Here is a 24,628-nt window from a genome sequence, read left to right on the forward strand (position 1 = left end):
CGTCATGGCCAGAACGGCCTCTTCGTGGTCTCTGTCGGTCGCAGTCTTCTTCCTCCTCCATTGTTTGATGTTAAAGCTGCCTGTTCGCACTAGTGTAGTAATCATTCTTATAATGGCCTGGCGAGTAGGACACCTGTACCGCCGTACGGTTTCGACAGCATTGTTACGACATTAGCCATACAGAATTAACATGTCGAACTTCTCCTGATTCGTGTACATATCTGGACATAATGTTCCAGCAGGAACTAAGTCTGGATAGGAGACGCACGTCCTGCTGGTTCAACGTCGCACGACCTAGTGGTTGTACGACGCGGCCTGCTTTCCGGGTCGCGCGAGGCGTGTTTACAGTCTGCAGCCGCTTCCGACCGCCTCCACCTTCAATCGTACAAAATTTCCCAGCGTCTTTAAAGCAAAGTTTGAATCACACTAGCAACATGCGTTACATCACTATACGTATCTTTTCCAGAACGTTCGAATGATGTAAAAAAAGAATAACGGCCCATTTAAAAAACATGTACTTGCCTCATTATCTCGGTCAAGGTAAACGTTGTGATTATTGTACATATACCAACGTATGTGCCCCATAATCCGCTATGATTCGCCGAACACCGCATGCCGATACGTGCAATCGCTCCCGGAATAAAGGGGTTGTTACGTCTTACGCGACTCATCCTATGGCCGTGGCCGTGGCGTACATCTACATCTACATCTACATTTATACTTCGCAAGCCACCCAACGGTGTGTGGCGAAGGGCACTTTACGTGCCACTGTCATTACCTCCCTTTCCTGTTCCAGTCGTATACGGTTCGCGGGAAGAACGACTGCCGGAAAGCCTCCGTGCGCGCTCCAATCTCTCTGATTTTACATTCGTGATCTCCTCTGGAGGTATAAGTAGGGGGAAGCAATATATTCGATACCTCATCCAGAAACGCACCCTCTCGAAACCTGGACAGCAAGCTACACCGCGATGCAGAGGGCCTCTCTTGCAGAGTCTGCCACTTGAGTTTGCTAAACGTCTCCGTAACGCTGCCACGCTTACCAAATAACCCTGTGACGAAACGCGCCGCTCTTCTTTGGATCTTCTCTATCTCCTCCGTCAACCCGACCTGGTACGGATCCCACACTGATAAGTATAGGTCGAACGAGTGTTTTGTAAGCCCCCTCCTTAGTTGATGGACTACATTTTCTAAGGACTCTCCCAATGAATCTCAACCTGGTACCCGCCTTACGTATCCGAGGACAGTATTCGCCATCTGTGCTATCGACTGGATGCCAGTGTCAGCGCCTAAATTGCCGTCCATGGAGGCTACACCTCGTACTAATATGGGTGTCTCAGTAAAGTTCAGTGTACCTCAGAACCGCTTGTACTATTCGTCCGTAAATGTGATCGTTTCATGTAATGCATATTCAATGTTGCAACAATATATCTTGAGTGAATCGGAAACCTCTATAAGAGTAAACTAATTTGGTTTTTTTCGTCAGTGTAAAAGAGAAGGATACCTAAGCCATAAGGGACCTAGCGTGGTTCTAAGTACGACCAAGTATCAGGTGTTCTGCTTTTAACCTCCTGCCAACGACAGCACACGTCTCCCAAGGCCGCTCGACGAGTTTCCACTACACACGGATCAGCGGCTGCACTTCGCCTGCCGGACAATTTGTACGTCTCGGTAAACAATCCGCAGTGGTCGATGTTATCCGGGCACCATCGCGTGCTGGGGACCGCCACCTGTGCAGAATCCTGCTGGTGGAGAACTCTGCCCTCAGCGCCCCCTATCGCCGCCCCCAGCGCCTGCTATCACCGCCCCCGGCAGCGCTGCCCCCGCTGCTGTAACCGCAGATAGCACAGTATCGTGCGTCGGCCACCTGCGTGCGTGCGGCCACGCTTCTCGCTGACGCCGTGTGTACCTTCTGATGGCGTCTGTGTTTGCAAAGGGTTCTCTGGCTTCAAGCGAGGCTACTACTGCAGTAGGAGTAATAACTTTGAAAAGAGGGCAACGAAGTAACTAACCTAAATGTGGGCAAATTTTTATCCAGTCTGGGACGTGGAACTGTAACTCAGTGTTTCCACAGACATTAGGCTCTTAGAATATTTTTGGCGTGTGCAGTGGTTATACTTATAGTGAGACGTACCGCTAGTTGTAACACTTTTTTAGAATTTTCCGTTATTTATTTATTTTTACTTATTAAGCTTTGCAGCTACAGTGTATTATCTGGGAGGCCAACGTATACCACACAGACTATATGTATACTAAAAACATATATAACTTATTTTATTTATTCATGATACAAACAGCACGAAAAAAATAAAAATTTATCAAATAAAATTTTTTTAAAGTAATAAGTTTTTACTGCCTCGACCACAATTTTCCTGATACCATCAAGGTACGGTAACTAATTTTGGTTGCTATCTGCAACCATCTTCAGATCGTTCAAAATGTAAAAATCCGGTGAATATGCACTGGAAAGCATCATTAGCTGTAGTACTCAATGACATGTATTCGTAAATGCAACGGCAATCTCGCAGCATGATGATAATAATGAAGGAAATGACCACTGCATGCAATACGGTTTAAAACCCACCTTGCTGACGGTGATGATTTTCAACTACGTGCTCTGATTGCCCTGGTATTTGCGAATTAATGTCATTGCATGACATAATAATGCTTTCCAATGTATATTATCGGATTTTTTACATTTTGAAAGATCTGAAGTTGGTTGTGGATAACAATCGAAATTAGTTATCGTACTTTAACTGTGTTAGGGTAATTGTGATCCAGAGATTAAGAAGTTTTTGATGGTGTTAGGCCACATCATCCAATACCTTTTTAAAACAGTAAACCACCATCTGACTGTGTGTTATTATATTTATCTTTTGTGCTATCCATATTTCGACTTTTATGCCACCATCAAAACAAAAAACCCTTGAAGCCCAACGGTACCGACCGGCCACTGTGTCATCCTGAGCCCGTAGGCATTACCGCATGTGAATACGGAGGGGCATATAGTCAGCACACCGCTCTCCCGGCCGTTGACGGCTTTCGTGACCAGTGCAGCTATCACTCAAGTCAAGTAGTTCCTCAATTGGCATTACAAGGGCTGAATGGACGCCGCTTGCCAACAGCACTCTGCAGATGCGGGTGGTGACCCATCCAAGTGCTAGCCAAGTACGACCACTGCCGCGAAGCCTTTGCAATGCCAATGTCAAGTACAATGCTAAACGTTATTAGACCATTATTAAGTCATATTTGTTGAGGGGTTCCAAAATGGAGTAACAACCTTTAGCATTGTACTTGATACTGTCATAAAAGTCGAAATCAGGGTAGTACAAAATATAAATATAACACACACTGTCAACTCTTTAACAATAGGAATTAGGAGTTTTTTTACTTTAATTTTTTTTAAATTTAATAAACTGCATTAGGACTGCCGTCTCCTTCCTCACAGTGTCAGGATTCAGTGAAAATATAAATAATACTTCAAAATGTTAGTGCTACAACTACTTTTACCACTACAAAACTAATATAAATCCCTTAACCGACAACTCATTATTGCTAATACTACTGTTGGCACTACAGATTCTGTTCTCTTAATGTTCACTTTTGAGGTAAATGGGTTCCTTGCGCGTAGGTCAGCACGTCAAACAGAGTTTCCACTGTAAGAAGCAATTTCACGTTTTACAACAACGCCTTGGAAACCACATTTCCGTGTTCCCTTACACCAACACGATGTAAAGTCGTGAACAACCTTGCCATTCAGTGACCGCCGACCTCAGCTGCCTTCTCTCCTTATGTCGATTATATTGGTAAGCTGTATTATTAGTAGCATGCTGACGTGTAGCTGATCCTCTCGTGAAGCCACCATTGGGCTTTCTCTATACTGCGGCTGCTGTATAGACGCGATCTTCAGAGCTGCTTTGGGATCCAGCGTCCTGAATCTTCGAGGACCATTGCCCATTCGTAGAGCGCGCACTCCCACAACATGTGCTCTGGAATACCCACACTGCCGCAGGCACAGCTATGAAACCATTTGTCCTTTTCTTCTGTACGGATTGTTAGCGTACTGTCCATGACCGGTCATGTAGAGCATCAGCCCACTCGATGGGGAAAGATATTTCGTTTTGAGCCTCTCCTTGATTGTAGTTTGAGGTTCATATGTTCACCTGCATTTCCCCCACAAGAGTTCCATTGTAACACTTTAATACAGAAGCAGGTATTTAAATTTTTTTTCCTTTATGTTCTTGTTGTTGTTGTTGTTGTCGTGATCTTCAGTCCAGAGACAGCTTTGATGCAGCTCTCCATGCTACTCTATCCTGTGAAAGGTTCTTCATCTCCGAGTAACTACTGTAACCTACATCCTTCTGAATCTGTTTACTGTATTCATCTCTTGGTCTCCTTAAGCTATTTTTAGCCTCCACACTGCCCTCCAATACTAAATTGGTGATTCCTTGATGCCTCAGAACGTGTCCTACCAACTGATCCCTTCTTCTAGTTAAGTTGTGCCACAAATTTCTCATCTCTCCAATTCTATTCAGTACCTCCTCATTAGTTATGTGATCTACCCATCTACTCTTCAGCATTCTTCTGTACACCACATTTGGAAAGCTTCTATTTTCTTCTTGTCTAAACTATTTACCGTCCACGTTTCACTTCCATACATGGCTACACTCCATACAAACACTTTCCGAAACGATTTCCTGACACTTAAATCTATACTCGATGTTAACAAATTTATTTTCTTCAGAAACACTTTGCTTGCCATTGCCATCTACATTTTATATCCTCTCTACTTCGACCATCGTCAGTTATTTTGCTTCCCAAATAGCAAAACTCCTTTACTACTTTAAGTGTCTCATTTCCTAATATAATTCCCTCAGCATCACCCGACTTAATTCGACTACATTCCATTATCCTCGTTTTGCTTCTGCTGATGTTCATCTTATATCCTTCTTTCAAGACACTGTCCATTTCGTTCAACTGCTCTTCTGCGTTGCTGTCTCTGACAGAATTACAATGTCATCGGCAAACCTCAAAGTTTTTATTTCTTCTCCATGGATTTTAATACCTACTCCGTATTTTTCTTTAGTTTCCTTTATTGCTAGCTCAATATACAGATTGAATAACATCGGGGATAGGCTAGAACCCTTTCTCATTCCCTTCCCAACCACTGCTTCTGTTTTATACCCCTCCACTCTTATAACTGCCACCTGTTTTCTGTACAAATTGTCAATAGCCTTTCGCTGTGTTTGACCCCTGCCACCTTCAGAATTTGAAAGTTAGTATTCCAGTGAACATTGTCAAAAGTTTTCTCTATGTCTACAAATGCTAGAAACGTAAGTTTGCCTTTCCTTAACCTATCTTTTAAGATAAGTCGTAGGGTCAGTTTTGCCTCACGTGTTCGAACATTTCTACGAAACCCAAACTGATCTTCACCGAGGTCGGCTTCTAACAGTTTTTGCATTCGTCTGTAAAGAATTCGTGTCAGTATTTTGCAGCCGTGACTTATGGAACTGATAGTTTCGTAATTTTCGCATCTGTCAACCACCTGCTTTCTTGGGGATTGGAATTAATAAATGGTTCAAGTGGCTCTGAGCACTATGGGACTTAACTTATGAGGTCATCAGTCCCCTAGAACTTAGAACTACTTAAACCTAACTCACCTAAGGACACCACACACATCCATGACCGAGGCAGGATTCAAACCTGCGACCGCAGCGGTCTCGCGATTCCAGAATGTAGCGCCTAGAACCACGCGGCCACTCCGGCCGGCTGGAATTATTATATTCTTCTTTAAGTCTGAGGGTACTTCGCCTGTCTCATACATCTTGTTAAATTGGGAACTGGCAATGAAACACGAAAGAAAACTTAAGTTGACTTTAGAATTATTTAAATAAAAGAACTGCCATTGAATATCAACACAACTGCAACCCTGAAATTCGAACGAGGGCAACGCACAAAACAGCTATATGCTATAAATATTGTACTTCGATTTTCTTGTAAACCTTGAAACATATTGTATGTGTAAGGAATGTTTGTTGATCTGTATAAATAGTAATGTAAATAACTGAAATTTATATTGGGTTAATGCTGGTTAGGGAAGTCTTACCGATATGTACCAAAGAGAACAAACGTGGCGTGTAGTGATGTCACTGGAGAAGAAAGAGTGGAGTTATTTCAGAACGCACGCACTGCACAGGCACTTGGCTGCGGGCTTTGATGTGATCGACCACGCGAGTTGCGTGCTAAGTCAATGTGAGCAGAAGTTTTAATTAGCAGCACGATAGCCGTTTGACGACCGTGGGCAGATGAAAAGACAGCTCCATTCTGTGGTATCGATAGCTACGATGCAACGGCTTAGGCACAAGTTCTTAGGTTGGAACTACGACACCGACACCGACGACAGCGCCCTCTAGCCGGCGCTGTGCAGCTCTACGAGCGCCGCTCCGGATTCAGCCCTTTTGATTCCGAGTAGACGACCAAGCAACATTGTTTCTTTTTCATAGTGGGCGAGCCACTACAGATTTTGCCTTTGTGACTTCTAGCCAATGTTAGATTTGACTGATGTACAGCTTCGCACCTACGTGCTCATCTTTACCAAAAGTTACGTATATGTCATTGACTAATATTCTCTATTAAATGTACTGTTAAGTTAAAAGCAGTATTGAGATTTTTACCTCACCTGCTCCTACTCGCTTCCTACATTCGGCCTACTATTCAGATTACAGGAGCAGACCCACACGCCGTGTTCCAGGCGGGATGCAAAACATTCACATCAAGTTCCTGCTCTGCCAGTGGTCATTCCTGTGTAAATCTCTGTTCGGAAATTTTACCTGACCTACTGCAACATTGTCGACGCCAGCTAAGCCTTCATTTCTCCAAAACAGAGCGATTGTAGGACTGTTCTACTTAGTTCGCGTTGTTTTGAACAGTAACGGCATTAAACAGAGATATTAATGAACTTTTAGTTTTAATAATAAATACTACAAGAACTTAGGAACTTTAACCCAATAACTATCCGAAGTCGTTATTATCAAGTAGGTCCCACGTCCTTCCCTGCCACTGAAACAACCGGAGTGTCGTTTATTTGAAAAGAAATAAATACATCAAAATTAATTTCAGTGCCAGTTCGTTTCTATATTTTTTAATAATTTTGAAAACATAAGTAAAAGTATTTCTTAGTCTCAGTATTTCACCGCTGAGGTAAATATTGTTTAGAGGTAAAGTTATTCTTGCAGATCAGAAGTAAATTCACTTATCTGAAGGTAAATTAATTCCTGGCACTTCAAACTGACGAATTTATTTTTAAAAAAGCTCTTATTCATACTTGCTAGTTTTATGTAAACTTGTGATGCTGTTTTGTGTGTTGGCCTCGTTCGTATATCAGCGTTGCAGTTGTGTTCATATTCAATGGCAGTTCTTTTATTTAAATAATTCTAAAGTCAACTGAAGTTTTCTTTCGTGTCTCATTGCCAGTTCCTAATTTAATAAAAGGAAGTAAACGTTACTGTGTGGTTACGCAACTATTTAGCATAAAAGGCAACCTTCGGTTACTCAATGTGAGATGCATGTATTCCAGATACATTTCATTGTGTTCAATAACAAGTGCAGTAATAACTGAAATTCTTTCGCATTGTCTTTTCGTGACGTGTTTTGTTACTGCAAACGTATGAGTAGCCTTTTGTTGCTGCACATATTCATATTATTTCTTACTCATTGGTGCCCGCAATTTTAATTACGTAGTGAACAGACAGTGTCCAACTGGACTGGCGATCGTTTTCCATTCATTCCAAAGGTTTTAGTAAAGTTTATTGTTTTCCATCTCGTGTCCCAAGGTACCCTCTTCGTTGGAACAATGCGTAATGATTGCAAAATTTTTGGCAATTGAACTAAATTTAACTGAAAGCAGTGTAGGTGGAATAACTTGTTGTAAACGTCTCCCTCACTAATCCTTGGTAAATTTTAATTTCTGTTAGGCACGGGCGAACACATTTTCGCAAAAGCCGCTTATGTAAGAGGAGGATGTTAGACGTGGTGACACTGGTCATGACAATTTCGGTCTTAGGATTGTCTAATGACCGAGTTTTGCACTTTGTCCAAATCTCGTCTGAGAATAAAACCTCTTTTCGCAACGAACAAAGAGTCGTTCACGCACTATTAATGCAAGTCCCGAGAAGAAATCAAGCGGGTGCACAATATTAAAATTTGAAAGAAATTGAAATGATGGAGAACAGGGAATTCGGTCATCTTTAATGCGGACCAGGCTGTCGAACAAAGGATATCGCGTGACGCGGAATCCATTGTTGAGGACCGGACGTGATGTATCAAAGACTCTGTCAGAGGAATGTGAACACTTAACAGCAGAGGAAATGATCTTGCTCTTGCTCTTCTAAACGCCACTGAATGCGGTACATTTATAAAAACCGAACTGGTTGATGATAGATACGAAGAAGTTAAAAAGGATCCAGAATTAGAGGCACAATCGATTTCCCTGGGAAAGATAAGTAATTTTTTAAGTGTTTTGTTTGTTAAAATGGAGGTACAAGAAAAGAAAATAGACGCTGGGAGTGTACCGATTGAAAAGAAAATAGATGCACGAGAAAAGAAAATAGATGTGCAGAGTACATCGATCAAAAGTGATATGGAGACACAGGCAAAGAAATAAGTGAATCGTTTACGAACGTCAGTGACTGTACGAAATGGTAGACCTTGTAAAGAAGGAAATGGAAACATTGAAAGTCGGTAGGCTAAACGTGACCTGACGACAGTGCAGTCGCAAGTTCAGCGTATGGTCGAATTGACTCAGAAATAGTTAAGATTCAAGAAAAGGTTGAACCTGTTGTCGAAGAAAAAGTAGGCAAGTTCAGGTTATGGACTGAAAGAACAGACAGTTACGGTGCAGCGGGGACAACCGAATGAAACCTCAGATTTGAAAAATTTATTATTGACATTTCATACGAACATTAACAAGCAGAGTGAGACCTGTCAACAGAAAAGGCTAGTGTGAAAAGTTGGCCACGACCACCGCTGAAATAGCGAGTAAAGTCACGAACCTTGAACTAACAGTTCAAGGTAAACAAAGCTTCATTTCCTGTCATCTACATAGTACGGTTATATATGCAAAGGAAGTGAGTTTTGACACGCTCAGGAAGCAGGGAGGATTTCATCCAACAGATTTGATTGAGAATAGTAAAAGGGTATTTCCAACAATGTGGACGGAGGAACAAAAGATTAATGCTGTCATCGATGTGGTTGCAGGAGAAGCTACTGGTAAGAGGTGGGGTTTAAACCTCAATATTTCCATAATGAGTTTTGAAAAATTCAAGAGCGAATTCTGGAAAGAGTATTCCTCTGATCAAAAGCAGGAAAGTGTATATAGGGATTTTATGGTGTCAAGATCCTATGACTACAACACGCCAACTTCGGTGTGGGAGTTTTGCGAAATCTGGTTCCACAAATTGCAGTATTTGCGTGGCCGACGATCAGAATCGGAGATCGTCTGGGAGCTGTGGAAGAAGTTTCCCGACGATTCCAAACGGTACATGGTAATTACAGGACAATTACTGCATATTTAGAAAAAGCAGAGGACGAAGATAATTGGCAGAGTAAAATTTCAGGAGTCGCAATAATAGTAATAATGCAGACCGGAATTATGAAGGCCAGTACCAGGTAAACATGGTAGGAGGACCGTGGAACGATAATAGAAATAATAGAAACAGTCAAAATTATAGGCAAACCGGCACAAACGGTGTTGTCAACATCAATCAAATAAACCACTAAACACACTGGTTAGGAGCCCGATAGGCTTGGGGTAGTTTTCGCGCCCCCGGAAAAGACAAAATCGTTAACGTTATGATTAACGCGGGTGGGTAAATCGGCGATACGAGTGCGTTAACTCGGACTTGTACCCGCTGTAACATTAGTTGAGTTAGATGCAATTGGCAGCAAAGCGCTCAGCTTTCTAATGAAGGTGACATAGTACTGGTCATAAATGAAAAGGCAGACGTTGATAAAGCAACTATGGAACTGCAGGTTCCGGTAAGGCAGGGATTCACTGAAAGAAGCAGAGAACCAATAACGGAAGAAAAGCTGCCATTATTCAGTTCCCGTTCCCACAAGGATATACTTTTAACGTAAAACGCCATCTTGGCGAAAATGACTGATTTTTTAAGTAAAAGGCATAACAATCCTCAAAAATTTGAAAAATATTTCTGTAGGTATGTATCATCTCAGGCTTTTTAGTATATTCCGTCTGTCTTCGCATCACACATGAAACTAATGATACAAATTAAGTTCTCACTCTTGCTCTTTTTTTTTATCGAGTCATCACTCTTCTGACTGATTCGATGCGGCCCACCATGAATTCCTCTCTTGCGACGATCTCTCCATGTTACATCTGCATTTGCACCCACTGTCCTTAGTTATATCTTGGGCGTGTTCCAAACTCTGTATTCCTCTTAAGTTTTTGTCTTCTGCTGCTCTCTCTAGTACCTTGACGGTTATCCACTCCGAAGATAATACATGTCCTTTCACCCTGTCCCTTCTTCTTGTCATTTATTTATTTTCTTCTTTTCCAGGCCGATTCTTCATTTCTTAACTCATCAGTCCACTCAATTTTCGACGTTCTTCTATTGCACCACTTACTAAACACTTCGATTCCCCTGTTTTCTGGTATTTCTACGATGCACCATTCACTACCTCCAAACACACACCCACAGAAATTTCTTCCCCAGATTGAGGCAGGCGTTCAATGCTATCAGGCTTTTCTTGGCCAGAAGTGCCCTCTTTTCCTATAGTAATCTATTTTTATGTCCTCACTTCATTCATTCTGTGTTATTTTGTTTCCAAGGTAGCACAATCCCTTAATTTCCTCTAGTTTCTGATCTCCATTGTTTATGATTATCGCTTATCTGGTTATCTCATTTCTGTCACTCGTCATTACTTTCGTTTTCTTAGGCTTGCTCCCAGTCCATATTGTGTACTCATTAGACTGTTCATTCCGTTCAAAACCTCTCGTAATTCTTCGATTTCATTGAGAATAGTAATGTCATCAGGGAATCTTATTACTGATATCCTTTCATCCTGAATTTTATCTCGCTCTTGAACCTTTATTTTATTTCCGTCATTGGTCCTCCGACGAACAGATTGAACTGTAAGGGCGAAAGACTGCATCCCTGTCTTACGCCCTCTTTAGGCTGAGCACTTCATTCTAGGTCTTCCAGTCTTATTGTTCCTCTTAGTTCTTGTACATATTGTGTATCGCCTGTCTTTCCCTCTAGCGTATTCTTATTTTTCTCATAATTTCGAATATGTTCCACTATTTCACATTGTCGAATGTTTTTCCAGCTCGAGAGGTATTACTTCTTTTAAGTCTTACTTTATCAGTCGCAACGTCAGAGCTGCGTCTCTACTGCCTGTACATTTCCGAAAGCCAAGCTAATACTCATCTAAAACATCCTAAACTTCCTTTTCCATTCCAGAATGAGATTTTCACTCTGCAGCGGAGTGTGCGCTGATATGAAACTTCCTGGCAGATTAAAACTGTGTGCCGGACCGAGACTCGAACTCGGGACCTTTGCCTTTCGCGAGCAAGTGCTCTGTCAACTGAGCTACCGAAGCCGGAAGTTTCATATCAGTGCACACTCCGCTGCAGAGTGAAAATCTCATTCTGGAAACATCCCCCAGGCTGTAGCTAAGCCGTGTCTCCGCAATATCCTTTCTTTCAGGAGTGCTGGTTCTGCAAGGTTCGCAGGAGAGCTTCTGTAAAGTTTGGAAGGTAGGAGACGAGGTACTGGCAGAAGTAAAGCTGTGAGGACGGGGCGTGAGTCGTGCTTGGGTAGCTCAGTTGGTAGAGCACTTGCCCGCGAAAGTCAAAGGTCCCAAGTTCGAGTCTCGGTCCGGCACACAGTTTTAATCTGCCAGGAAGTTCCTTTTCCATTCTTCTCCATATAAAGCAGAAACAGAATAACTTCTCATTAACAAATTCAAATTTCCCCTTCTGTTCAAATTCATCTACTGTTTACTAAGTTGTAACAGCTGTAGAGAGTGTGATATCATAACATCTCCTTGTGCAGTTCTCTATACCCCTCAAAAATATCATCTTCTGTTCCTATTTACTTAGCATCTTCATTTCATTTACCCAGATCCAGCTAACAGTCGGCAGTAATGGTTCCACTTTAGTTTTATATGAGTCTAATCTCAAACTCCTACAGCCATTAAGAGAGAGCTGGAGTGGGATGTGGCGATGAGAATGTATCTAAGCTCTAGAGCGCCAGGAAAACGTCGTTGACAATAATACATTTATTAAGCAACAACACAGGAATGTCTCCCAAAGCGCTATGCCACATCTGTGTCAGCACAGCAATGGCCTCGTCAGTAGGAGAGGGTAGGTGTCCTCTCGACGTGTGGGTCCGCCTGCACAGCGAAGCTTCGGGTGGCGTTGATTACGTCACAGGCTGGCCGTCCACCCGTGGATGCTGGCTGCCTCCAGCTCTCGTTCGTGTCGAAGATCTGCACTCAAGAGTCACACCTGTAGGTCCACCTGAAGAGCTGCCTCACTCAGGTGAGTCGGTTCTCAGCCTCCATTTAAGAGACAGGAGCCGACAGCTTAGGTGTCAGCCTCGGGAACAGGATGAACAGTAGCAGTGTCCCTCTCTCACGAAGACGGATGATAAACAACGTTCCGGTTATGCTGGTCAAGCCTCCAGCCTGCAGGGTGGTAGTGGCCTCTGCGCCCAATCAGCGTTCCCTCAGAAGTTGGCAGTGCGACGGGCGGCAGCAGCTTCCTTCCAGCTGGGCTCGTGGATCAGTAGACGACTGAAGATAGCTAGTGGTGCAGAGGTTTGACCTACACAGCCTCTTCTCTATCTCTGGGACAGCTGCAACTGACACAAGGGGTGACACTACACACTGGACAGACAGCAATTCGCACTCAGCAATCAGACATTCGTTAAGAAACGTCCGATATTTATGTTGGCGCTTCCCATGCGTTCTGTGGCGGTGGGGATGGTAATGACATCATGTGTCCTGGTTTTTCCTTGCTATCAGCGTCGTCACGTTTCAGAACATCTTACCAGCTGGTTCGGCACCTGAATACTACACTACTGGCCATTACAATTGATACACCAAGAAGAAATGCAGATGATAAACGGGTATTAATTGGACAAATATATTATACTAGAACTGACATGTGATTACATTTTCACTCAGTTTGGGAGCATAGATCCTGAGAAATCAGTACTCAGAACAACCACCTCTCGCCGTAATAACGGCCTCGATACGCCTGGGCATTGAGTCAAACAGAGCTTAGATGGAGTGTACAGGTACAGCTGCCCATGCTGCTTCAACACGATGCCACAGTTCAACAAGAGTAGTGACTAACGTATTGTGACGAGCCAATTTCTCGGTCACCGTTGACCAGACGTTTTCAGTTGGTGAGAGATCTGGAGGATGCGCTGGCCAGGGCAACAGTCGAACATTTTCTATATCCAGAAAGGCCCGTACAGTACCTGCAACATGCGGTCGTGCATTATCCTGCTTAAATGTAGGGTTTCGCAGGGATCAAATTAAGGGTAGAACCACGGGTCGTAACACATCTGAAATGTAACGTCCACTGTTCAAAGTGCCGTCAATGCGAACAAGAGGTGACCGAGACGTGTAACCAAATGCACCCCATACCATGATGCCGGGTGATACGCCAGTATGGCGATGACGAATACACGCTTCCAATGTGCGTTCACCGCGATGTCGCCAAACACGGATGCGACCATCATGATGCTATAAACAGAAACTGGATTCATCCGAAAAAATGACGTTTTGCCATTCGTGCACCCAGGTTCGTCGTTGAGTACACCATCGCAGGCGCTCCTGTCTGTGATGCAGCGTCAAGGGTAACCGCAGCCGTGGTCTCCGAGCTGATCGTCCATGCTGCTGCAAACGTCTTCGAACTGTTCGTGCAGGTGGTTGTTGTCTCGCAGACGTCCCCATCTGTTGACTCAGGGATCGAGACGTGGCTGCACGATCCGTTACAGCCATGCGGATAAGATGCCTGTCATCTCGACTTCTATTCATACGAAGCCGTTGGGATTCAGCACGGCGTTCCGTAATGACCCTCCTCAACCCACCGATTCGTTATTCTGCTATCAGTCATTGGATCTCGACCAACGCGAACATCAATGTCGTGATACGATAAACCGCAATCGCGATAGGCTACAATCCGACCTTTATCAAAGTCGGAAACGTGATGATACGCATTTCTCCTCCTTACACGAGACATCACAACGTTTCACCTGCCAACGCCGGTCAACTGCTGTTTGTGTATGAGAAATCGGTTGGAAACTTTCCTCGTTTCAACACGTTGTAGGTGTCGCCACCGGCGCCAACCTTGTGTGAATGCTCTACAAAGCTAATCATTTGCGTCTCACAGCATCTTCTTCCTGTCGGTTAAATTTCGCGTCTGTAGCACGTCATCTTCGTGGTGTAGCAATTTTAATGGCCAGTAGTGTACTTATTGTTGCTTTATACCTAGACCTCCTTGGGTCACTCTGCTCTGTCATTGGCATGATCGTAACTCTTAGCTCCCGTGATGTCATTATGCTTCGGTTGCAGACTTGGTTCTCGGTCTTTCCCCATGTCGCAATGGCTTCCCTATCTGCCGCAACTCGCTCAGCTTTTCTCCTAAGTGGGCAATCTGCTGGTCATTATTAACGTTTGCTGGGGATACTATCGTGGTGCGCAACAATTATCAGATTTGGGCTTATTTTCGTATTTTGTAGGTAAGTATTCTGTGATTGTTCCTAACATTGCTTAAAATTTTCTCTGCTTTTCGTCTACGTCATTACTGTCCTTTGTCACGACGTACAATCGGAATTTAAAGCTAGTAGCGGAAAAATTGGCTGTACCTGGGAGTGCGTGTGGTTCTCATCGTTTGCACGACGACCGACTGGGAACGCGACTGTGTGTATGCGGCGCTGCAGTGCTTCCGCTAACTCACTCACCGGGCGACATCCTGGATTGATCCAGCGAGGCGTGCTGGGGAGCGCACGGCCCACGTCTCATTATTCCAGCGCGAAAAGTTCGTGACCGCGACGGCTTAAAATCCAGCGGTCGGGGCAGGAGGGCGCCGACACGGCGAGGGGAACGTACTCTCTACCTCGTTACGAATAACGCCGCGACCCCGGAACCCGTCGCGCCGGCTTTCTGCTGACACAGAAGTTAAATACAGTTTGGGTCCTGGGAGAGAGATGAGAATAAATCTCTTGGACGGCTCTGCGACCAGACAGGTGTGCAGTGCGCAGTTCTCTCTCCACATCTTCCTTGGAGCACCAGTGTAACGGCTGACAGCATCTGGAAACGATTACTCGTTCTAACTGTTGACGCTGCAGCGTGTCCTGCCAAGGAGTCGCTGATTTCAAAATTAGGCATCCCGAAAACTTAGATCGATGACGAGTGCAACGAATGGTTTGTTTATTGTGAAAGCTATAACAGTTTCGTACAAAAGTTAGTAGCAGATGACGCTGCATGCTGTACAGCTCGTAAAGTATCAGCACTCATGATCAGACTCACCCTCTGAAAGTAAGAGAGATGTCCATCACTCGCAGCACAGTGGTGGGCTAAACGAACAAAGAAATTTGCCATCACATCCTGCAATGCCTTACCGGAAACAGATTCAGCTTCCACACGAATCGCCGATTCGAATTATTCCGGAATGGTGGGATGATTCCGGTAGGTGTCTCTTCTAATGTGCTGCACAAAATCTAGTAAACCTGTCACTGAAACCCCCTCCTACCGACAGATCAGCCCCATCTCCATGTTTATCAAGGTTTTTTGAATCCATCCTGCCTTGACGTATCCACAAAGACTTATAATAACACCTGTCATTACCTGTCCGCCAGTGTGGTTTCCGTCCCAATTTCTCCATCGATGACTAGCTCCAGCACCTTACTCATCTGCTATCCTACCAAATCAACAGACCCCAAGTCTTTCATTTTTGTTTCCCTTAATCTCGAGAATGGGCATAACCATGTATGGCATTCCGGCCTGCTCTTTAAGCTCCAGATCTATACGCTTCCCATCAATTATGTCCACCTTACACCATCTTTTCTCTCTAACTGCACATCTTACAACATCATCAACAACACCAACTCCTGTGTCTTCCATGCCACTGCCGGTGTGCCCCAAGGCATGTCCTCTACACCGCCGAAGCCGTCTCCTCTTGTTGGTCTCGTCCAGTATCCCAGTGACATTGCCTTCGTCGCCCTCTACCCTATCCTCCAGATATCCCAACGATTCCTCCGGTTCCAGCTCGATCAGTTCACGTTCTGCACAACGCTGGCGACTACTTTGAAGGACACCGACAGGTGCAAACATGTAACTCTTTTGTATCGGCTGCGAATAAACAGTTGCCACTACTTAATTTCCAACCCTCGTAGATATATACTACAGCACCGTATGTAACGATGGTATAGGTATTATAGGGACGGTGTTGGCAAGATTAGATTTTTTAGCGCCCGCAGAGATATTTAAGCAATCTTTTATACCGCGCTCCATACGTGAAAGTAATGGAAGAAACCCTAATAGGATATGTATGTCCATCTTTTCAGAGATGGTTGCGGGACTCGGCAGTTCGACACAGGATGTCAAATCGAAAACTTCTGAGCCGTCTAATTTCAAAACTGTTGTTTTATTTCGCTACCAGTTTCGGCGATTTACTACGGTGTCTTCAGACTCCCTGACCGACGTGCAGGAAGATTCCGACCTCGGTTACGGCCAAAATAGGGCCAGCATTCATATACTGCTATCTGTAGTTTTCTGCTTGATACAGCGATCACTTGAACCATTATCCAGATTAATCTACAGATACCAGTAGATGACTGCAGGCCGCTATTTTGACCGGAACCAAGAATGGAATCTTCCTACACTTCGGTCAGCGGGCCCGAAGATTGCGTAGTAAATCGCCGAAGCTGGTAGCCAAAGAAAATAACAGTTTGGAAATTAGACGGCTGAAAGGTGTTTGATTTGACATCCTAATACGATATGTCGGTTAGTGGGAAGTTCAAATGGTTCAAATGGCTCTGAGCACTATGGGACTTAATATCTTAGGTCATCAGTCCCCTAGAACTTAGAACTAATTAAACCTAACCAACCTAAGGACATCACACACATCCATGCCCGAGGCAGGATTCGAACCTGCGACCGTAGCAGTCCCGCGGTTCCAGACTGCAGCGCCAGAACCGCACGGCCACCACGGCCGGCTAGTGGGAAGTACCCTCTTCCATGCACTTGAGTGTAGTTTGCAGACGAGGTATTTTGATCTGGAAATGTCTTGTTCAGATGTTTTAAATAATTTTACAAGTTGTTTTCCTAAGGTTATAGTTCACCAGTATGTATTAGGCAATCGGGCTGTAGTGCAAAACTTGACTGCGGATACGTAACTGCTACGATGTATATGGGAGTGTTTTCTGAGGCTGCGTATACACAGACGAGTGGAGTTCAATAAGTCATACAACATTTTTTCTTCTTTGCTCATTCCGGTTGAAAAAAATCCGGAATTTGCTGTGGGACATCGTGGAGTATTCCATCTTGCAACCCCTATAGTTCCATGAAGTTCCGATAAGTGGCTCACAGTACGAGCCTTCGAAACAGCGTCTGTAGCGGAGATACGTTGTCTTTGGTGGCGGCGTCTGTCATGATCGCGAAAATGTCTCGTGAACCTGTCCGATCTTCCGCATTCGGCCGGCCTCACACAACTGCGATTCGTGCGACGCTGGAATGTGCGGACACTTATTAGGCGCCACAAAAATACAAACCAGGATCTCCTTGTCCACGACAACGCAAGCTCTCGTGTAAGTCTGCGCATCTGAGACGAGCCGACAAAACAGCACTGGAGTGTTCTTCCTTATCTGTCCGGATCTCGCACCTTCCGTCTTCCATTTGCCTGCCGCCAATGAAGGATGCAGTCCGCAGGAAGGAGTAAGTAGCAGTTATTGATGCAGCAAGACGGGTCCGACGTCGACCATTAGATTCGCCAACTGCGACATGGTCCCGTATACAGTGATCCAATACTGTCAAATGTTTTTTTATTCCAGTCTTTGATCACAATATCAATTCTTTAGACGATGACCGGTTTCAGTCCATAATGACCATCCTCAGATCTCTTTTACACCATGTCCTTATCACTTTAGGACATCGTGTAAAAAAGATCTGAGGGTGGTCATTGCGGACTGAAACCGGTCATCGTCTAAAGGATTGATATTGTGATCAAAGACTGGAATAAAAAACATATGACCATTAGATTGGTGCCATGCGGGTCTGCAGGGCCCTCCCAGTAAGGTGTCGTAAGGTCGCCGCACTGAACTGTACTTACGTTGCAAAACAGGGTTATGAGGCCAGAAGCATGGGGAATTATATAGCGTATTGATGTGCTGAGTGAAACCAACCTATTTACAGAAAAATATGTGTCACATTACTTATTAAACGCATTTCTTCTGCAAGTAACGTCATATGTTCGAAGTTTCTGAGGCAGAAAAAGGGGCACAGAGATTAAACATTACCAGAGGAAGTACTGTGCGCATAAAATTGTGTTTAGTGACAATCGACCCACTTCCTTCACGTTCTGTTAACTGTATTTCGCAAAGTTACGACGTTTCCTAAATGAACGACGTTTTCTAAACGAACATTTAATTCGATGAGAAATCTCGTCTTCTGACAAACAAGGGCATTCCTGATGGGCAGCCGGATGTTTTCCAGATGCTTCTGAAAATTTCGCCAGCTACAAATCTATGTCGTCGCCTCGGAAAAAATAAAAGCTGCAACAGTTGTCAGCTCCATAGTGCGAAGATTCACGAATCCATGAAATCTCCTTTATCTGATACATTCATCTGAAATTAGAAAAAGGGAAAAAAGGGGAGGGATCGTATTTTGCAACGTTCGTTTGAATAGGCGAGCGCCGTTAATGAAAGCTGTGAAATTTGTGCACTGCTTTTGTCAGCTGCAAATTAAGCGATCCGAGCAGCAGATAGCGCTCGGGGATTGCACAGTTTTTAATAAGCTGGGCGCCGCCTCTTCTTTCATTCCCATTTTAACGGTGAAATGGAAATTACTCGTGTTTATCTCAGCAGCGAAACGAACGTCGGAGAAAAAAAGCCGGGGCCAGTCCCGCCTCACCACGATAGTGCGCTCTCCTAGAGACCAACAGGAAAACCTGGAAGAAACGGCTATATGCGAATATTTTCACACGTTGATGAGATCTTTAGAGAAGAAAACAGTTGTGAGAACTAGTAAGTCGTGGTAGCTCTCGTGTAAGGCACGAGAGGCCGAGTGTGATGGGGCAGAATCCTCCACGTAAGAGGCAGCTTAAATAATCGATCAATTCTCGAGTAAATCTCGTCCCTCTGCGAATTGCATCAGGTAAGATTAACAGAAGAGGTAAGAGAGGATGTAGGGGAGAGAGTTGGGTTCCACCAGGGGTTAGTTTAGTCGTCGCATGTTCTTCACGACGATGCTCAACCAGTAGTAGGTGCTACATGAAGGGCGTTGTCGAACACGGTGAGGTTTACTCTTAAAATTCCTAAAGCATACTTTTCTAGATGAGACGGACAACATAGTACTTGTTTCCATCTACATTTACATTTACGTACGAGCATTCGTCTTCCCGACTACCAGCCTGAAGTGCTCATTCTGTTTCATATAGCACTGCAACTTTACGCCCGGATATTTAATCCAAGCGACTGTATCCAACAGCACATTACTAATGCTGTATTCGAACACTATAGGATTGTTTGTCCTACTCATTCGCATTAAATTACATTTTCCTACGCTTAGAGCAAGCTGCCATTAATTATGTCTAAGTTATCTTCTATCCCCCTACAATCACTAAACTACAACAGTTTCCCACATCTACATTAGGGCTGTTGATAAAATACCGATATATCGATGGAAATGAAGTCCCATGCCTCTTGACAGAGTGTAGGGGAACGATGCGTGAGACCGGCACCGCCGTGCTAGGCAAGGTCCTACTGCATCGTTCCCGTTGCCTTGCTCCGACCGTAATGGATATGAATGATGTTGATGAAGACGACACAACAACACACAGTCATCTCGGGGCAGGTGGAAATCTGACTGCCCCGGAAATCAAACGCGGGACCCTGTGCTCGGGAAGCGAGAACGCTACCGCGAGACGGCGGACGATACATCGATACTTTCTAAAAGATATCGTTACATATCGACGACATTTCCTTCTCATGTATGTCGATGCACAGATTTCAAAATAGCAATATCGAATGCCGATATTTTTATGTTATATTTTTTCGCAATTTTCGGTAAGTATTTGAAATTGTTCTCGTGTTATTGTTGTAGAAGATAACTTTTTCTTTCGCTATGTGAAGAGGCCCTACTACTTTTTGAGCTTTCATCGCGTCTGGTCTTTCTAAATGGTTCAAATGGCTCTGAGCACTATGGGACTTAACATCTGAGGTCATCAGTCCCCTAGAACTTAGAACTACTTAAACCTAACTAACCTAAGGACATCACACACATCCATGCCCGAAGTAGGATTCGAACCTGCGACCGAGAGGACGCGCGGTTCCAGACTGAAGCGCCTCGAACCGCTCGCTCACACCGACCGGCCCTAGTTTTTCTCTTTGACTATGTGAAGCAAGTATAAGTGGCCCAGAAGAAAGAGGTTCGATTGCACGGGAGGAGGGGGGGGGGGTTGAATGGAATATCATACATGGAGGCTTTCACGACCGGATCATTCAGCTGCCGAGAATTCTTCCGGGCTGTATGGCCGTGGTCCATGGAACTCTCCTATCCCTGACGTTTCGTCCAAAGCTACGTTGGACATCTTCGGAGGTGCTCCTGGTTGTGCCGAGTCTTGCCGACTCGAGTGTCATGTGATCGCAAGTGAATAATCCTGTAGTTTTAAGTATGAGTCTGAGACAAATCGGTAAAGTGAGGAGTGCCCACTGAGACGTCTCCTCGACCGAAAAAAGCTATGAGCAAATCAGATGTCAAAACCATGTGATTTGCCTTTTGACAGTGGGGTATCGTGCATAAAACATTTGTTCCTCCAGGACAAACTAGCAATTAAGAGTTTTGCAAAAACGTCCTTGAAAGCCTCATGAGAAGCGTGGATCGAGTGAGACCAGAAATTGCAGTGAAGCGGATGCTGCATCATGAAAACGCCCTATGTCACACAGATATTTCCATCACGAAATTTTTGACCTCAGAAGGGATTCCTGTTGTTGCACACCCTCCTATTCACCTGATCTGTGTCCTTATGACATTATTCTTTCTCGATATTGAAAAATGTATTAAAAGGATGTTGTTTTGGGATTCTAGAGAAGGGAACTACTCTCAAGACGGCAATAATGTTGTTTGAAAAAATAAAACCTTTGGTAGATATAAAATTACTTTTCTCACATGTCTCGTACATAAAAACAGAGTGTGTACTGCCATCTTTCGCTTTCCTCAAATACTAATCCATCAGTGGTTTGCCATCCTGCAGCAGATACGAAAAGTGTAAAAATCTCAATATTGTTCTGTGTGTGGCAATTATCTGGCCCCGTGCGCCTGATTTGTTTTATGTGGTCAGTCCCCTTCACTCCGCTCCGGATGCTTACGTCAAGGTATTTTACGGTAGGTACTGTTTCTAGCAGTTTTTCACCGATAGTATAATTGTACAGGCCCAAAAAATCAAAAAGATCTATCTCATCAAGAGATTTGTCGTACACTCCAATTGCGAAAAGCACAGGAAAGAGGAAACTGGTACTGGTGCCCCAAGTACGCTCGACCGCACTCTGTGAGCTGACTTGCGGAATAAGGAAGAGCTTTGCACCTTGTAACATTTTTCAGAACTTCGCTCGTAACCAGCCCTATAACAGAAAATTTAATATAACTTAATTTTATCGATCATTGTCAGCGTTGGTTCTTTGACAATCTTACAGTCAAACATATAAAGTCGTGACACTCACTGCTGTGACAATTGTCACTGCCTAAGACCTGGAACGACGCCAGCGCCCCTAGCGACAAGAGAGCCAGCTGTAGGATTAATGTATGTTTTTAACTACTTTTATACGTAACTAACGAAACAGGAATTATATTTTTGCGTTGCAAACAAAGTAAGTTTTCAAGAGAGATGAATGATCGTGAAGAAAATATAAAACCAGTAGAAGCTCCTTGGTCCACTGACATGAGCTACAACTAATTGAAGAAAAAACAGTTTCGGAATATGAGTGTAATTGCACCTTACTCCGCTGAAATCAAGGTAGCATAAACATTGACTGACCCTCGGTTCTTGGGAGAATATTTGATACATTATGATTGTAAGCACACACTGGTGTAATATTCTACGATATTTATTATTTATTTCACACACCGGTTTTCAGCTGTTACGACATCATCAGGTATGAAAATAAATATGTAGTACAGTGAAACTTCGTTGGATCAAAGATTTTAAAGTAGTGCATCTACAGAGTACTGCCATTTTCAGATACCAAAATCTTAATGTTAGATTTAGCAATAAAACAAGAGGAATTATTTCAGTGTAAATGCATTGTTACATACTTTATCTTGGTATGTAACACATTAACTTGTGAACTATAGAAAATCTACAACAGTTCTTCATAGAGGAAAATAACCTTGACGATAAACTTTGGTGACATTTTCCAAGGGTGTGACTGAACAAAATAATCTTGTCTTTAAAATATCCTAAATTGTTCAAAAACACCCTTGGAACATGTCACCAAATTTCTTTTCTTCTATGAAAAATTGTTGAATTTATCTATAATTTATTAGTTAATGTGTCACATATTTTATCTTAGTTATGTAATCTTATATCGCACTTAGACTGAAATAATTCCTGTCGTTTTATTCCTAAATTTAACATTAACATTTTCATCTCTGGAAATGGAGACAGTATTTAGATGCACTAGGTTAAAATCTTTAATCCAACAAAATTTTACTGCACCACATATTTATCTTTGTACCTGATGAAGGCATAATAGCCGCAAACCCGTTTGTAAAATAAACAATAAATATTGTGGAATTTTACACGTGTATTGTGTGCTTTTTCATTCATAAAGAATATGAACACATATTTCGAACGCGAGAAGGATATATTTCTGTCGCTGTCTTTTATCGTTATGACAGGTACATTAGTTGTCACGTAATAATTTTGTATGGAGTCTAATTATTTGCCCATTCTTACACTTCATTCGACTTTCTAATACACGAAAATTTTTGTAAATGTAATTACTTTTGCTTTAAAAGCGAATGTGTTGAAGACTTGCCGTTTTTGGTTCATATGTAACAGCAATTGTGGAATTGGTTTCTTCTGTGTTGGGAAACAGTTTAATTGCTTTTGACGTTTTACAATCACATATTTGTGGTTACGGTGGCATGTTTAATAAGTTAAATAATGTAGATATTGCATTCCATTCAAGTTGCATACATTCCATGTCCAATACACAATACTTCACATTGTTTAGTAGATTTATGACGTCTTTCTGCAAAATATCAGCTCTGTTGTTGTTTACTAGCCATTTTTTGCTTATCAGAAAAAACTACATTCTTCAGTAATATTCGTAGGTTACAAGAGAATCGTAAATAAACTGTTCAGTAATGTATCGTTTCATACCTCCCACGGTCCATAGCAAACTAAAGAAAGACAAATGTTCTGTCCTTTTTACTTACTGCCCGTTTTTGCGACACTGCGTAAAATCTATGTTACAAATCTATATGAACGATGTTACTCGCGCTCATCCGATATCGTATTAAGAAATGTAATTCCCTCTCGGCTTGGAGCGCTACTGTCGCAGTGTATAATGAAAATGATCACTAGTGTCGTGGCTGTATATGTTATACTGTGGTATTAGTTTCGTAAAGCAAAAGAAAACACCGGCTTCAGTAACAAATCGTGATTTTTATTTCAATTTATGATGCATTTCCAGCCTTCGGGGATCATCGTCTGACCCTTGGAAAGTCCGCATCGTTTTTAAATCTGGGGCCAGTAGTAACCTAAATTAGAACAATGATGTAGACTGGCCATGCACCTGAAGATGAGCCTCTTGGTCTCAATTCATCGTCAACTGAAATCAAAGTCACGATTCGTAACTGAAGGATGTCTGTTTTATTTATTTACTTATTTAAATTGTTTAGACCCATAGAGGATCACAAACAGCGAAATACGATCTGTGGTTGCTATTTTTCTTGTCCTTCGAGAATTGTTTCATCCTCGCTATGTTTACCTCGACGTTCTTCCGTCCATTTTCCCGTAGATCTTTTCGTTTTTCTTCTGGTGCAACTTCCAGCAGTGGATCACATGTCTAAAATTTTTCGATCTGCTATGTTTGCAGATGTGATGTTGGCATTTTTGATATCAGTTTGAACTTGTTTGAACCAGACTGTTCTCGTTCTTAGTTTCTATGAGTACGTTAGAATTTTTTTTGTTAATCTGTTGTCATCCAGTCTTATGATGTGTCGTTCGCGGAAGTCAGTTTCAGTGCTGGAGTATTTCTCAGTTGTCGTGTTTGAATGTAGCCGATATCCTTCGTCTGTGACCTTTGGACCCAGGATTTAGCGAATGATTTTCCTTTCAATTTTTTGTTGTCGTGATCCCCTTTGTAATTGAGGTTTA

The sequence above is a fragment of the Schistocerca serialis genome, chromosome 1 (genome assembly GCF_023864345.2).
Source record: "Schistocerca serialis cubense isolate TAMUIC-IGC-003099 chromosome 1, iqSchSeri2.2, whole genome shotgun sequence".
In the NCBI taxonomy this organism is placed as follows: domain Eukaryota; kingdom Metazoa; phylum Arthropoda; class Insecta; order Orthoptera; family Acrididae; genus Schistocerca; species Schistocerca serialis.